Genomic DNA, 9,625 nt, shown 5'->3' on the forward strand with positions numbered 1-9,625 from the left:
CTAACTCTCGTAGAGATAACTTCTGTTCACAGCAGTTGCTCAGAACAACAGAATATCAATAATAAACCTCTTATCAAATATAGCCTCATTCCAACACTTCCGTATACTGCCAATGATAAATGAAACACATAGAAAGTCATAACCATTCCTCAGATCAACAATCCGTGAAGCCACTTCTCCTTTGGCAAGGACCATAGCAAATATCTAAGCCGAACATCAATATTATCCTTCCAACACGCTGAGACCAAATATGTTTGTATTCATTCTAGATCCCAACGATCTCATCTAATCCAACACAACTACTCTGGTGACATGACACATCTATACAATCTAGAGCCACAACTCGTACAATCCGCACACCAATAAGCAACGATCCGAACATACTCAAACCATGAAAAATGACTCTAATGAGAGATCTGTACCACAAGCTCACCAGTATCACCACACATAATGCTGAGAACCCGTCACACATCGTAGAAATAGAACAGACGAATCTAACCCGAAGGGTCATACCTCCATATAACTTCACTGCAATGTGCGACCCTATCCAAACACCGTTCCACATGAGACACCTTAAGTCACTATGCTCGAAATCGACAACCATGCGTAATTTGATGTCTAGAACCAAAGCAGATCATCATAACCATGGAAAAGTAACTAACATAACATTACACAAACCCGAAAGGACACAACTGATACGCCATCCGCCGAGCAATACCCAATACTCTTTCTGCTCAAATTCCATTGAGAGACCTCAATAAAACCGCACCACATGTGCTTATAACCAACAAATCCTAACACCTCGCAACACGGAAAGGTAACTCATAGATCTCCCCAAATCACTAACAAGCTCAATAACAATCGAATCAACATATCCCTCAACAATACAACTCGAAGTCACCCAAGCCGACTCGATGTAGAACACACATCCATATTGGTCTACTAATGAACCCCTTATTGACGAGTTCCTGAAGCTGCTCCTTCAACTCCTTTAACTCCGCCGATGCCATACAATACGGTGCCCGACACCAAATCAATACCGAAATCAACAACTTTGTCCGACGACATGCCCGACAATAGGAAATACATCCGGAAAAATCCCTCATCACGGGAACTGAATCAATGGTAGGAGTCTCTGTACTGACATCCCTCACGAAGGCCAAATAAGAAAGACAACCCTTCCCAGCCATCTGTTGGGTCTTCAAAAATGAAACCACCCTACTGAAAACATAATTCATCGAACCTCGCCACCCAATCTGTGGCATTCCTGGCATAGCTAATGCCGCTGCCCTAGCGCAACAGCCCAGAATAACACAATACCGAGACAACCAGTCTATACCCAATATCACATCCAAAATCTAACATACCAAGCAACAAAGGATCCACTCGGGTTTCCAAACCCACAATAGTCACCACACTAGGCTGATACGCGTGACCCACAACCACAACATAACTTGTCTATGAGAACTCCTGGTCTCCAAGTCCATAAAGCACTCGAATCGCCATATCCAAACCCAATTCCGTCGTCTGAATACATATCATACCTCTAGTACCCAATCATTCCACGAGATACTCCAAAAATTCTTTTGTGCCACCAAGAAAAACCGAATATCAGTAGTCGATCCACCAAGAGAGAGCCACGATACCAATGATATATTATTAACTCAATCACATTTCCATTTCTGAAACGTATGCCCTTATCAGGCCACACCATTTAGCAATATCATTTGCCTAATCATCTGAAACTGCCCATGCTATCTAAGAATTTATGAACCTTCCTTTCAGAACTGAACTGTGACCTTACACATGCAAATTTCAACCGTCCTATGATAAATATAAGAACTTCATAACCCCTTCCGAGCCACAAGCAACTACGTACCCAACTAGCTAAGAACTTTCCATTGATCCCTTCTATAAGAAAATCGCTATACATATCATGCTCCTCACGCTTGTAGCAAATATAAATCTCTCACCGTGGTAGAAACCATCAAGAGCTCTCCGAATTCCATTTGCACAAAACTAAACCGTCAGGACTGAATCCTTCTAACTCAACCAAGCTACGCAGGCCACTAAATCCTAACAGCATTGCCGCGAAACACCTGTAGAAACTCATTACCTCATAAGCACCTAAAGAACTAATCATAACCCTTACCATGCCGATCCGACCTACTACCAATGTCCTATTTATCCAAGTTCCTTCTAAATTACCTTCAAATTGATACTTCTCCTTGCCATAATGCCGCAATTCCTCAATCCAGACTCACCACACGAGACCCAAACTTAAAACAACACCATTTAAGGCTCATAAGCCACTGAATACTCTCTTGAACATTTCCAAAAGCACCACATTCAAATTACCTACCCTGAAGAGACTTCCTGCGAATCCAAAGACATTACTTTCACCTTCCTGATACTGATACATAGAATACCAGAATTGATATAGAAATGCTGCAAGTCTTGACACCCTCCAATGTAGACCCCGGTTTCCAGCCAAATATACAACCTAAAAATATCCAATTACTGCATGTAAAATCTTGAACCCATTAGAACCATTCTTGAGAGTCACCCACTCTACTCAAACCGCAATTAGACCGATCAAACAGACCAAACAACCTGTGCTCCATTAGTACTCTGACACCACATAATGTAACCTCACCTTAACGCAACCAAGCAACTTCCTGTTCTATGCACCGTACATCCTTTACTAATAACAACTCAAGTCATTCCATGATTCTCATACACCCATAAAGCATAACATAACCTTTATTAAAATTTGCTTTACTTGAGCCATCCTCGGTCTCAACCTCCGTAAGCCATAACTGATTCACCAGTATGCCTCAAACTGGAACTAACATAGCACAAAATCGTGCAATCAACTAATCAATAGCAGACCCCCCACTTGGCTCAAAGCCATAGATTAAAACACACAATAACTCATAATGCATATACTCTATTACTACCATAATACCATAGTGATATTAAGCTCAATCATTCATAAGTTCGTGCAACACAGACCATCTAGTACTTTAAATCTTCTGCAAATCTCGCATTCACCCTCGTAACAGTCAAGCCTACTCTCTTAAGCGACCCAAATTCAAATTGCAACACATCTATTCCACTGGTAAAAGAGATCTTCCAACAAATAACATAATGATCACACAAACTTCAGAACACTCTACAGGAGATAACCCACCTGCTTTGCCTCAAACTAATAGCTCTTCATACCCCTTCCATCGTCATAAACATTACGCAGTCGCTTAAGCTTCTTGAGTCTGAACTCATATCGTAACACGAAATCTACTCCACTCCCCAACTAGAAAACATGAAAAGATTCTTCACACTCCGATAACTCGGGGCTATACATCAAATCAAGATGGAAATCAAGCACCAAATAGTTCTTTCTGCCCCCAAGTAGACCCTTCTCGCCTCATTCAAATCATATAAACACACCTCACAGTCACATCATACTCATCACATAGTCATCCAGCCATCACTTCCACTAATAGGGACACTATCGAACACATAAATTCAAAAAGCATGTGCTCACACAATCAGCACCTTAGTGCTCAAGCTACAGGTAAAACCCAGTCTCAAGTCCTCGAGACTGGCCCAATATCAACACACAGAGATCACATCTCGCCCCATGATCAGGGAATCACAAGACATCGATGCACATCTGATACTGAGCGTTCATGCGCGCATACGAAGGCCTGGAAGGAATTAAAGGAGTTACATTTCAAGCTGAATCAAGGATGCACGATAAGAATTCAAGAATGTGAAGTTTTTCCTAAAGGTTCTGCAGCCTCCCGAGGATAAGTACAATCGTCTTCATACCGATCCGCGAGACTCTACTAAACCTGCTCATGACTCAGGAGACCTATGTAACCTAGGCTCTGATACCAACTTGTCACGACCCTAAAAATTACCCGGTTGTGATGGTGCCTATCGTGAAACTAGGCCAGCCAACACAACTCCCAAATTAACCATTTAATCAATAACAATCATTTTAAGCCTTTAATCAATCAGATATCTCATAATGTAAGTCTAAATGAATAGTAATAAATACACAAGCCCGACATCGGGGTGTCACAGGTCACGAGCATCTATTAAGGTCTGAAAATATACTAAAAACAACCTAAGGGATACAAGAGGAGAAAATCAGGGTTGCGAACATCCAGCAGCTACCTTGCTAACTCCAATGACTCTGCCACTGAGCAATCAACACCCGCTACCGGGTTCAAAAATACCTGAATCTGCACACAAGGTGCAGCGAGTAATGTGAGTATGCCAACTCAGTAAGTAATAAAAGTAAATGAAAGCTGAGCAGTAAGAAAACACGTAAGCCACGTCATAACACTATAGCAAATACAATACCTTTCCAAAATAGTAAAAAAATCATTTACTTCGTAAATCAAGCTCAATTTCGGTAAAACCTTTTAAAACAACTTTCAATAGTTTTAAATGAGTGATAAAATAGTGAGTAAAAATGAAGGAAAACATAAATGGCCTCTCAGACAAAACATGTACCATGAACCGCCCTTCGGGCATAATATCAATAGAACCAGCCCCTCGGGCTACCTCACTATCACTCGTAATTAGCCCCTCGGGCATAACATGAATCAAGAACCTCCCCTTGAGAAAACATGGATCAACAAGAGCCCCTCGAGCTTCAATATGAAACAACAACAGCCCCTTAAGTTACAACATATCACTCACACTAGGTACCCGCGCTCACTAGGAATGTACAAACTCCGAAAGGGGCCCCTTATGGCGGATCGCGGACCATTTTCCGCCCCAAAAGTAAAACCACCACCCCCAGCGGTAAACCTTCCACCCTAGCTGTAAATTTAAGAACCAGAACCAATGCCTGAGTCCCGATAATGCCCGAACTCTCAAAACTCACTCGAGGCCCTCGGGACCTCAAGCCAAACATACCAACACCTCCCATAACATCATTAAAACATAGTCGAGCCTTCGAATCACTAAAAACAACACAAAAATACAAAATCAACTTCGGATTCAAGCTTAAGAACTTATGAACTTTCAAATTCCCCAAACGATATCGAAACCTATCAATTCAAATCCAAATGACCTGAAATTTTGCACACACATCACAAATGACACTATAGACCTACTCAAATTTCTGAAATTCGATTCTGACCCCGATATCAAGATTTCCACTACCAACTGGAAAGCGCAAAAATTCCAATTTTGCCAATTCAAGCCTAAATCTACCACGGGCCTCCAAATTACGTTCTGAACACGCTCCTAAGTCCGAAATCATCCAACGGAGCTAATCCAATCATAAAAATTCAAATCCGAGATCGAATACTAAAAGTCAAAGACTTGGTCTATCCTCTCAAATTTTAAGCCTTAAGCTGAGAACCATTCTTCCATATATGTTTTGTTCCACCTAAAAATCAAAACCGATGATTTACATAAGTCATAATATAATATACAAGGCTAGTCATGCCCGAGAACCGATGAGCAAAATGCAAATGCTCAAAATGACCGGCCGGATCGTTACAGAATAATAATAAAATTAACATGTTGTAAGTCGCGGGTGCATTTCATGTGACGCAATTCGCGATGTATACCAAAACGACAAGTGTACGACAATCGTGATTTGTTCCAGAAATAACTCCATAAATACTAAAAGCTATTAAAAGTTAAAACATGCACAATAGGTTTTAAATATGTAGTAAATCAGATAATTAAGCCAATTAATAATAGTTGAGCGACCGTGCTAAAACCACGAAACTCGGGAGTGCCTCACACCTTCTCCCGGGTTAACAGAATTCCTTACCCGGTCTACTGTATTCGTGGACCATATATAAGAGTCAATTTTCTCGATTTGGGATTCAAAATAAATCGGTGACTTGGGACGCCATAAATGTCCCAAGTGGAGACTTTGAAAATAAATAAAAAATGCCATTTCGAAAAATGTCACTTAAATTGGAAAAACTCACTTATACCCCCTTTTGGGTAAAAAGGAGGTGTGATAGGGTTGGGTCACAACCTAAGTAAAAATCTAGCTACTCATAGTGAGTATAAAAGAAAACAAAGATGAAAACATAATTAAACTCATATTGAAAGATTAAAATATAAAAATCCAATGTTAAATCACCAAAATAAGCTAAAGTTTCCTAAAGAAGCAAGAAGAAACGGCTACAGCACTCTGAATATTCAAAACTTGACCTAATTTCGTGAAACTATTCTATTTATACGAGGATGGATTTTTTCGGACAAAAATGCCCTTTCGGAGGTTCTGCGGCCACAAAATTCTTGCGGCCACATCTCTCATGTTCTGCGGTCTGCACATTTCTGGGTGCGGCCGCATAGGGCTCTTCTGCGGACCATACATTTCCGAGTGCGGCCATGTAGTTGACTATTGCGGCTGCACAATAATTATGCGATGCACACTTCCTTTGAGCATGAAATGGGAACTCTCTGAACTTCTGATCTTTCTTAACTTCTGCAGGCTCACAATTCATATGCGGACAGTACTTTGAACTTGGCCTCTGATAAACTTTCCTTCACAATCTGTGGCCGCAGATGGAAATTTGGGTCCGCACTTTGAGATTTTGTGCCTGATTTTGTCCTTGAGTTTAGATTACTCCTTCTTGAGTTAGATTTCATCTTAATGGATCATTTTCCAATACTCCTGTAATTAAGCATATTTCATCAGTTTTCGGGAATACAATTAAACGCTTTTGGAATAAAACGAAAGCTAAATTGGCGCTAATAAGTAGTCAAAATCCTCACTTATCAACTCCCCCAAACTTATGCTTTTGCTTGTCCTCAAGCAAATAAGGTATTTTCCAGCTCCACAAGTTAAGAGCTATGCAAGATAGTCTAAGATGCATCAATCACACATCAATTAGGACCAATAATTATCCACAACGCTTATGAATTATCAACAAGACAATGATCTAAATTTTTAAGCACAAATAGTTCTAATGTGACACTTAAGCATCAAGAGTTGACTTTATTCATCAAGGAAGCTCGCTCTTTCATGTAGGTCATTGTGGATCCCAAACTCTTCCTCCTCTACTCTCCGTTAGCATATCTCACTTAATAATGTATCACTCAATTCCAAGATTTGTGAAAATTTTGCTCATCTCTCTCAAAAGAATGTTACAATTACGGCTATAAGTACCATATGCTTGCCCCTCATGTAGATCACCACTAATGTAAGTTCACTCGACTTGAAATCACGTAGGGCTTTTTCAGAATGTAATGAAGGCTTTTGGACTAAGGTTGGATATGTTGGAATAGAACGGGTTCATCTTTCCATAAGCACTCCATTTTCTCTTTTTGACTCATGTTTTGCCGACTCTTTGAGGCATCTTTTTTCCTTGGGGGAACTAGGAAGACTTAACATCACTCTTTCTTGGTAATGATATTCATTTTCTCCTTCTTTATTTTCTCCATGCTTTGCATCGTTACTTTTCTTTGATTCCCTTCAACTCTTCAACTTATTCGCTTTCTTTTTGCATTTTCCGTTTGTTCTTTCTTTCTTTTTTCCTTGCCTTTCTTTTCTCTTTTTGTGCCTTGATACCACTTTCAACCTCCTTGTCTCTCCCCCAGACTTATGTTTTAGCCAATTTTTTCTCAAGAGTGTTAAGGAAAGCTTGGATGCCAAGAGAGGGTCATTACAAAATGGGTAAAGGCTTGTAACATGGTTATCAAATGAGAAAGATTTTAGGCTCAAAAGGGTTGACTAGGGATAACAACATTGGTGGGACATGGAAAATTTCAATCAGGTCAAGGAGATCCTACAATCACTTCTCAAGACAAGCAAAACTTAAACTTTTGTCTAGAAACACATTGGGGGCAAGTTCTAGTTCATTCACACGGGTACTTGGACTTGCAACAAAAATATCTCAACTCTCACACAACTGGATTGTTACAGAGGATAGAGTACGGGCCCCACAACAATCATATTTAAGAATGAAAATCACTAATGGTTCGCTAAACCACTGGATGACTGCTTAAGTCAACACAAGAGTTAGAAGGTCACTAACTAGAGCTATTTCTTTCCAAGAACTTGTTTTTAATCATAAGCACATAGTTAAATGTGTTGGTACCAAGTGAAGCATGTTTGACTCTTCTAGCCTAACTCAATTAGGTCTTTTTATTCATTATTACTACTATTCTTAACTAAACATAAAAAACGGACTCAATCCCTTAAGAAGGTTATCACGTCATCCATCGTTGAGAAGAGTCACCCAATCACACAAAAACTACCTTTGGAAAGAACCGTGGCATTAAAAAAATCAAAGGCTTATTGTTCACTTGAACATGAAAAGAAACTACTAGATTAAAAAGAAACTATTAAAGTAAACAATAAGCTATTAGATTAAAAATTGATTACTAAGAAAACAAAATAAAGAAGCTACAAGATAAGTTAGTGAAAGAATAAATGAATATACAAAATGAGAGAGGAAGAAAGAAAAAATATACATCAGTAGAGAGGGAGAAGAATATGTACATAATGAAACGAAAAAGAAAATGTTATCAGTTATTACAAATCAATGTCAAATATCAAATCAAATAAACTCCACCCCCCCCCCCGAATAAGAATAAGCACTGTCCCCAATGCTTAACAAAATAAGAATAAGGAAGGGAAAGAGTAAAGAGGACTCCTTATGTGATCTTGGACATCTCTGTGTCCATAGCATCATTACCGCCCTCAAGCTCCTCCAACTGGATCTCATCATCCTCTGCTCTGGGAGTAGCTGGGCGGGCTAACATCTGGCGCACCGCCTCAGCAGTGTCAGCATCGAGGTCTAGATCCTCAGACTGGTCAACTGGTGCCACTGGTGCTGATGGTGCTGCTGGGTCTACTGGTGCTGCTGGAGCTGTCTCCATCAGCAAATCAAATGGAAGGTTCCCAACGGCTGCTATCTTGGTGACCTCTCTCCTCAATTTGTCCACTAATTTCTTGGATGTCTGGGCTTTCCTCATCTTCTTTACCTGCTTCCCAAGCTCCTCAATCGCGCGTCCATGTGCCACCAAAGTATCCATGATGGTCTTATGTCTCCATAATCTTCTTCAAAATGTCCTCCACTATCAGAGAAATTTAGGGTGCCGGGGTGGATGTCTATGCTACAACAACACTAGATAGGTCAAACAGCTTTGCAGTAGCTGTCTGCATCCAGTAGTTGAGGCTCGCCAGTATCTGGGAGACTCGCAATGTAGAAAGTGGATGAGCAGGCAATGTACCAGCCTCAAAGTAGAAGTGGAAGGAACTGATGCTAACGGCCCTGAAGATGGAGGTGGAGGCATGGCGGCTATATTAGTGGAAGGCCCGACTACTGTGGAAGTCATGGCTACTGAATCTGTAACTACCACTAAGGCTCATCAGACTGGCCTATAGTAGTAGTTGACTGACCCTCGTTCTTCGGGTTCCTCAGGTCCTTCAGAGAGTACCAAGTGAAGGGCTTCTTTTCCCGAACCTTCATGTTAAAGTTCTTTAACTCCACCTCCGCATCCATAAGACACTCCGTAATAGTGTTGGGATAAGGGTAGGAGCTGTCACATTGCCTACCAACCAGAGATATGTTGGCCGACATCACGGCACCCACATTTATTGGGTACCCGACCATGATGGAAGCAACTA

Source organism: Nicotiana sylvestris, chromosome 4, assembly GCF_000393655.2.
Source record: "Nicotiana sylvestris chromosome 4, ASM39365v2, whole genome shotgun sequence".
Classification (NCBI taxonomy): Eukaryota; Viridiplantae; Streptophyta; class Magnoliopsida; order Solanales; family Solanaceae; genus Nicotiana; species Nicotiana sylvestris.